This window comes from Hydra viridissima, unplaced genomic scaffold (assembly GCF_058129835.1).
Source record: "Hydra viridissima isolate aposymbiotic clone 2 unplaced genomic scaffold, HvirCarnegie_v1 scaffold_18, whole genome shotgun sequence".
Classification (NCBI taxonomy): Eukaryota; Metazoa; Cnidaria; class Hydrozoa; order Anthoathecata; family Hydridae; genus Hydra; species Hydra viridissima.
Window position 1 is genome coordinate 1795673 of NW_028324317.1, and position 7904 is coordinate 1803576.

General features: G+C 30.5%; 2 pseudogenes; one reads left to right on the top strand and one right to left on the bottom strand.

Moving 5' to 3' along the window:
* On the top strand, positions 1–1450 carry LOC149876783 (uncharacterized; annotated as a pseudogene).
* Positions 1451–5458: 4008 nt separating this feature from the next.
* On the bottom strand, positions 5459–7387 carry LOC149876784 (zinc finger MYM-type protein 1-like; annotated as a pseudogene).
* Between the last annotated feature and the right edge of the window lie 517 nt (positions 7388–7904).

Here is a 7904-nt window from a genome sequence, read left to right on the forward strand (position 1 = left end):
GATGATAAACAAATTGATAACTATTTCGTTTTGATTAATTTTACCATATTAAAAAGTTTGATTTCAAAAACAGTTTGTCAGTGCTGTTATTCTCCTCTTTTGATTGAAGATAAATTAAGTCACAGAACGGGTTTTTCTCATTTACTCAATATGAAGTGCTCAGCTTATGGCTGGTCTACGTGTACTTACACTTCACTAAGAGTTTTATCAAAAAATAAACCAGAAAAAAGTAAAAAAAAAACTTTGGAAGTAAATATGCGTGCAGTTATTGGTTTAAGAGAATTTGGTTGTGGATTTAGTTCTATGAAATCGTTTTCTCGATGCATGAACTTAAATTGTTTAATACTGAATGGGTTTCAAATAGTTAGGCAAGATGTTATGACAGCTTACGAAGAAGTTGCAAATAATAGTATGAAAAAAGCTGCTGCTGAGCTTCAAAATGGTGATGATACCAATGAACCATCAAAAATACGTGTTTCGATTGATGGTTCTTGGCAAAAACGTGGGCACATGTCATTGAATGAAGTAGTAACTGCATTATCTGATCGTAAGTGTATTGATGTAGAAGTTCTCTCAAAACACTGCAAAGGGTGTGAAATGTGGGAAAAGAGAAAACATCCACCAAAGTTTGATTCTTGGAAAGTAGGACATGATTGTTCCATTAATCATTATAAATTTTCTGGAGCAATGGAATCTATTGGTGCAGTGAATATTTTCAAGCGATCTGTTCAAAAGAATAGTTTGATTTATACGGAATATCTCGGTGATGGAGACACATTATCTATTAACGATGTTTTATCTGCTGATCCTTATCATGAGTTTAAAGTGATACCAGAAAAACTGGTCATGTGTTGGTCACGCCCAAAAAAGGTTGGGTACACGATTACGTAATTTGGTTAAAAAATACAAAGGAAAAAAAATACCTATTTCTGGTAAAGGAAAGTTGACAGAAAAACTTATAAATTCAATGCAAAATTTTTATGGTATGGCTATTAGAGCCAATAAAGGAGATTTATACCAAATGAAAAAAGTAGTTTATGCTATACTCTTTCATTTTACTAGCTTTCCTGATAATGATTATCGACACCAATTTTGCCCTAGAACAACAACTAAAACATGGTGTAAGTACTGGAATAGTAGCAAGAAAAATATAACTTCATCTATATCAATTCCACCATGGATAAATACTTTAATTCTTCCTATTATCCAAGACCTACAACCTGATGAGTTACTCAAAAAATGCCTGCATGGTGAAACTCAAAATGGTAATGAAGCATTAAACTATTTGATATGGTCTCGTGTACCCAAAAACAACTTTGTAGGGAAAAATGTTCTTGAAATGGGTGTTCATTCAGCAGTGATCCATTACAATGATGGTGCAAATGGTGTCTTAAATGTACTAAAGTATTATGGTTTAATCGGTTCAGTAACTTGTAAAAAGTCATTTTAGCAAATATTGCTCGTGTTAAACGAATGAATTTAAAATCGAATAATGAAGGAAAAAGTAGGAGAAAATCTTTAAGATCAAATAAAATGGTTTCCCGTGATGCTGAATAGGATAAGAAAAAAGAATTTTATATAGCTGGTGGTTTTTAATAGTTTTAACACTTCAAAATGATCTATTCTTTTTTATTTCTTGTTTTTTTTGCATAAATGTTTTTTTAGGGTTTTTTAAAATTTAAAACATGATAACTTAAGTACAGTTTATGTTTATGAGCTGAATGTTTCAGGAAACGTTTATTTAATATTGATGCTCCGGTTGACCCATGGGTGTTTCTTGGATTTGGTTATATAAAAAGTTATTGCTATAAATCTATAGAGGAAGTCAAAAATTTTCAATTTTTTTAGTAAATTCGTGATAAAAAGAGTAATTTTCAAAAAATTTAAAAATGCATGGGTTAAACGGTATAAAATAAGTTGTTTAATAACGATATCGATTTTTAATCCATAATCTTTTCACTAGATAAAGATATTATGTTTTGAAATACAGCCTTTGTTGTTCTTTTTTCCGCCATTATGCTTTTATAACAAGTTTTAAAATTTATCTTTTTAAATAAAAATAATTATAACACTTTATTAAAACAAGCTTTCATCAAAAAGATACATTTTATATAATACTTCACAATTTCATTATTTCCCTGGTGTACCACCTTAATAAAATATATTTTAATTTCGTATTTTTCATTGTCTGCATTAAAAGATTCTCTCTATAAAGCATTATGGTCAAATCTAAATGAATCTGACAACTAAAAATAGTTTTGTTTGGGTCTTAAGAGGTTTCTAAATGAAAAATCTATTTAGGGAATATTAATCTACTTAGGGCCAGATTTTTTTGTATGATCATATCATATCAATTACTTCCTATTGATATCGACATTACTAAAAATATAAAACTCCGCCAAGTAAAACGGTTTTAAAATCAGTGACCTCAGGTACAATTAGTTCATTTCTAATTGTACCTAGGCCACCAGCTAGTATAGCAAGTTATAGAAATATATTTTTGCTCTTAAATTATCTATAAGATAGTAACAACTTTATTAAAAACATTTTATACAATTCAATCACATTTGAAGTTTCCAATCTTAACCCTAACCGTCCTATGTAAATAGCATCCAACTGAAAATGTGACTAAATCAAAATAGTACTGATAATTGATGTCATTTTCTTTTATTTACAATAATAACACAAATAAAACAAAATCATAAAGATTATGATTGCAGATATTACTTTTAAACACGGCCCTAAGTACAAGGACAATGAATGGCCCTTTGAACAAGACTAGATACAAAACAAGCTCTATCTAAAAACCCAAATTAAGGGAGACTAATGTAATGCTGCAATTAATAGTTATTGTTCAAAACATAATTAATTACTTGAATTACAAAACAACGTTTTAATTGAGATTGTTAAGTGAAAGTCACAAGAAACAAAATTTTACTACAGACCATTAAAAAATGTTTTCTGGTTATAACTTGCTGCGGAAACGTCATTAATTCCTTACAAAATGGTTATATAAGCTTTTATTGTGGTTCGCCATAAATTTCTTTATAACATATAGCAAAGTTGTAATATGTCATGATTACTTATTAAAAGTCCAAATAATTCATGACTACTTATTAATAACATTATGGTCAAAGGAACAACTCACCTTGGTCAAAGGCACAACTTACATGTTGTACCATTGACCATTTGACTACTTTTTTAAAAACACTCAAAAATGATACTTTTTGGTTGAATGAGAAAAATGTCAAAAGTATAATTTTTGCTATAAATATAAGACAATAATATAAACTTTGATAGGTGTAAATTGATTCAATAGTCAAGAAAGAAAACGCCCGGAAACAAAAAGTGGTCAGAGGTACAAAAGGTTCCCCTTCTTCTAAAAGTCTCTATCGAACATACAACGATCTTGTTGGGTTGTCAAAATTACTTTGAGCTACAAATCATTAATAGGTGTTGCTTGGAACATTTTCATTTGGTCTAGTAGATAAGCAGTTTGGAAAACTGACAATGGTCAGGTGTTACAAAATTTATTACTGTACAACAAGTACTTAAGAGAAATGGTATTATAAAGACAAAACTGCATATGCAGTAAAAGCAAAATGGCGTTAGCCTTCGTTTTACTGTAACCAATAATATATTAAGAATAACTAGATGTCTAACTGCCGTAAATCGGTATAAGAAAAAGTGAAGCAGAAATCGGCCATTATGGGGGGCAAAATCTTTACGCTATTTATCAAAACAAAACAAATACGAAGCTTTTGATTTGTTAAATTTGCCCCCCATAATGGCCGATTTTTGCTTAAAAAAATACGCGAAAGTTAGACATCTAGTTATTTTTAATATATCATTGACTGTAACAGAGCATTCTTGTGAAAGATGCGGTTGTTACTTAAACGAAGAAAAATGTGTGGTATTTAATAACTTTCCAATATTCGAAAAACTCAGAAATATAGATGCAAAACGGACTCTGATTAACAACAGCATGGCATATCGTCCGAAATGATGAAAAGACAGATGGCTTGTACTTTTAATATGACATTAGAAACTGCACTAAGAGATTTGTCTTGGCTAAATATATTGCTAATCATGTTTGATGAAGAAGCTCTATTTGTGTGTGTTTTCTTTTGTACAATCAACTGTTGTATGAATAAGTCATGCCAAGTAAATATACAGGGAAACAATCGGGTTTTACTTTCGGGCTTAACTTAATCTTAATAAGCTGTAATAACTTGTATTATCGAGGATAAGAAAGAAAACAAAAACAAAAAATACTAATACATATTGTCAAACAACATTGCCTAACAAATTTAACCTGGAGCTATGCATATATATATATATATATATATATATATATATATATATATATATATATATATATATATATATATATATATGAAGACCACACTGGAAAATCGATCAAGCTACATTTTTATTGTTTTTGGGTTTTTGCCCCTGTTATTTGACTGCAGCTTAACTATATATATTTTTATACATATAATTGACTATATAACTAGAAAACCGATCAAATTACACAGATATTTAACTTTAACAAATTAATTGTTTTGAGTAAATTAGATTTTAAACTTCAAAAACAATAAAAATGTAGCTTGATCGTTTTTCCAGTGTGGTCATCATATATATATATATATATATATATATATATATATATATATATATATATATATATATATATATATATATATATATATATATATATATATATATATATATATATATATATATATATATATATATATATATAATTTACCTTTTTGCATGACACGTTACATACACTACAATTCATACTTTCGGCGAGTAAACCACAAGTTCTACACCAGTGGGTTGTAGCTTCAATATTGCATTTGAGTTTCGCTCAAAATACAATACTGAAGCCACAACCCACTGGTCTAGAACTTATGGTTTATGGTAATAAATTTTCACGAAGAGTATAAAAAAAAAGTCAACAGTTTTAAATATGTATATTTTTAATATAAAAAACTTAGATGCATCAAATTTTTTGTAGTATATAACCAATGAAAGAAATTTTAATTTATTTCATAAAAATTTCAAAAGATATTTTAGACAACAAAGTAATAATCCCAGCTAAACTAAATTTGCGTGATAATTCAAACATGAATGAATTCTCATAACGTTCTTTAATTAGAAATCTTTGTTATGAAATATAAAAACCAGGTGGTTAGTACTTTAAAAAGATAATTTTTAAAACAAATACAGTCATTTTTCAAGATTGCGAATATTAGAGAAATGTCATATATTTTTGTACTTTTAACTTCACATTAGAGCACTTCTATTGATTTTGAGACATCGGCGTAGATTTTTGGTTTTCCCGGATGGGGCATAAACTATTTTGTAGGAGTTGAAAATCTGTAATAAGAAATAAAAAGTTTTTTCATTGGGCACAAAAACGTAATTTATTTTCTCAAGTAAAATGTGTTCATGCGTATGGATCAAGATCAAGAGTGTAGGCAATATCGCGATAGCAATTTAAAATAGCGAGATGATTCAATTGCTCCTGAGTCATTATAGAAGGCAAATAAGTCTTTAGCCTACGAAGACAAGAAAAAGAGCGCTCAAACGTACATGAGGTGACAGGCATATATAATAAAATTTTTACCAGCTTCACAAACTCGGGAATCAATAGAATTAATTGAGAAAGGATACCGTTATGGTCTACAAGCTCATTCAAAACTGATTCAAAATCAATTAGTTGAATATTCTTGAATTTTACATGATCCACATATATGTCGCGATGGAGTTGAAGCCTTCTATAATCTTCAAAGTCATCTTTGTAAAAAGCCTAAACGAATCCAACTTCCAAGCACAGACCAATGAGAAATTTTTCTACATTTGCTAAATGCTCAGTGGTCTCAGTCAGTTCGAAACGGGTTGCAAGTCCCGTTATAACACACCTCTGGAGTAGTAGCAAAGTATGGAACTCCACTTCCAGTAAATTTTGATGTAATTTTACGTTTCCGTGGCATCTCTGGTTTGTCAAGTAAACTACATTCTGCTGCTACAACGGCTGCATCCCATAAGACTTTGAAGCGAGTATCACCCCGAGCTTCTTTTAACACCTCCTTAAGTGTGTTGATGGTATTTCTTGCTTTGCAAAAATTAAGCTTCACGCCTAAAATGATTTTCAATAAACGTTTAACATTATAATTTGCTTAAAATAATAAATTTAAAAAAAAGGACTATGAAAAAAAACAATATTTCCCTTGGAGTGCTGTATTAGCATCCTCAATTATCGTGAAGATCATGCGCAAAATTTCCAATTTGAAAAATGTATCAAACTTGCAAAAAGATTCCAGATAACCCGCTGCTTCTGACTTATTTTTGGCTGAATTATCAGAATGATTTTCAAAATCCTCTAACCAGTTGATAATGGCGGAATAATTACTGGTAATAGATATAATAGACGGTTTTTTAAGGATCCATCGGGTGGGGCAAAATAGCCGCAGTGATGTTCCGCTTTCTACATCCTCTACACTTCGAAATTTGTTAAAACATCCCAATCGTTTTGGAGATCCACTGGCAAATGTGATGAATGATTGCACTAAATTTATAATATTCCTGATCACTGTTTGATTTTCAACAGAATCTTGTGCTACCAAGTTGAGATTATGAGCGCGGCAGTGCACCTAAATTGCCCGCTCTTTTTTCCCCCTCATTAAAGTCTGCAATCCATAGACACTTCCAGATATGTTAGACGATCCGTCAAAACATTGGCCCCGACAAATTTTAATGAACAGGCTAAATTGACACAAAACGTCCATCAAACAGTTTAACAAAGTTGCGCTCTTGATGTTCTCGATTTGGTAAAATCCCATAAAAAGCTCATAAATTTTAAATTTTTCATTTACACGCCGAATGCGGATCGAAACTTGTTCTTTCGCGGACATATCCGTTATTTTATAGGCCATCAAACTAAAAAATTGTGATTCCCTTATACTTTCGCATAGCTTAAGAAGCGTTGCATGAGCAAATTCTTGTAGGATTTCGTTTTCAATTTCAGGCGAGAGCTACTTTTGCTTTTCAGGACGATTCAACCATTTCTTCAGTTCCAGAGAATCGTCTGCTCGTAGTTTGAGTAGCATGGGAAAGTTTGAATTATTTTCAACCTTACCACGAATGGCAAGGCCTTGCGTTCCCTAATACATTAAGAAGAAACATTAAGTTATCCAGTAAAAAAATTTAATGATTGATAGTTTATCTAAATTTTTCTTATACGAAATTGAGAAATTACCAAATAAAGAAGTGTTGTAAATATTTTTGATAAAGCCGTACGATTATCCATCATTTCTTTATTTTGATTATTAACCTGTTGGATAACGGTCGATTCCAGTGTTGCTGAGGTGATCATACTAACAGACGCCCTATGGAGTTCCTATCGCTCGTGAGAACCAAAAATTTGCAACGCATTCTTCCAATTAGAAAACCTGTTTAAAATAATAGCTTAATGCGAATATTATTCTCTTGAACTACGAGGTAAAGACATTTTCATTTGGGTAAATAGTTAATACAAATAATACTGCCAAAGTTATAAAAGAAAAAAATACTAAACGAACGTTTAACTCACATAACTCTTTAGTTTTTGTAGTTCCGTTAATTTGCTTTTTGTTGCGTTTTTACCGATCTCAAACTCCATTGAGACTCATCAGAAGCGTGGAACTTCTGAAATTCGAAAAATAATGTAAACTTTTGAAAGCTTAAATTTTTGAAAATCACCATAAGTATTTGCGGAAATATTACAATCGTTTTTAAATTGTTATATTTTATAATGTTTAAGTAAATATGGTTTTTATTTTTTAAATATTTTTGAAAGCTTGGTGACTTTTCCCGGGTGGGGCAAAGCCCCAGTGACAAATTTCCGGATGGGG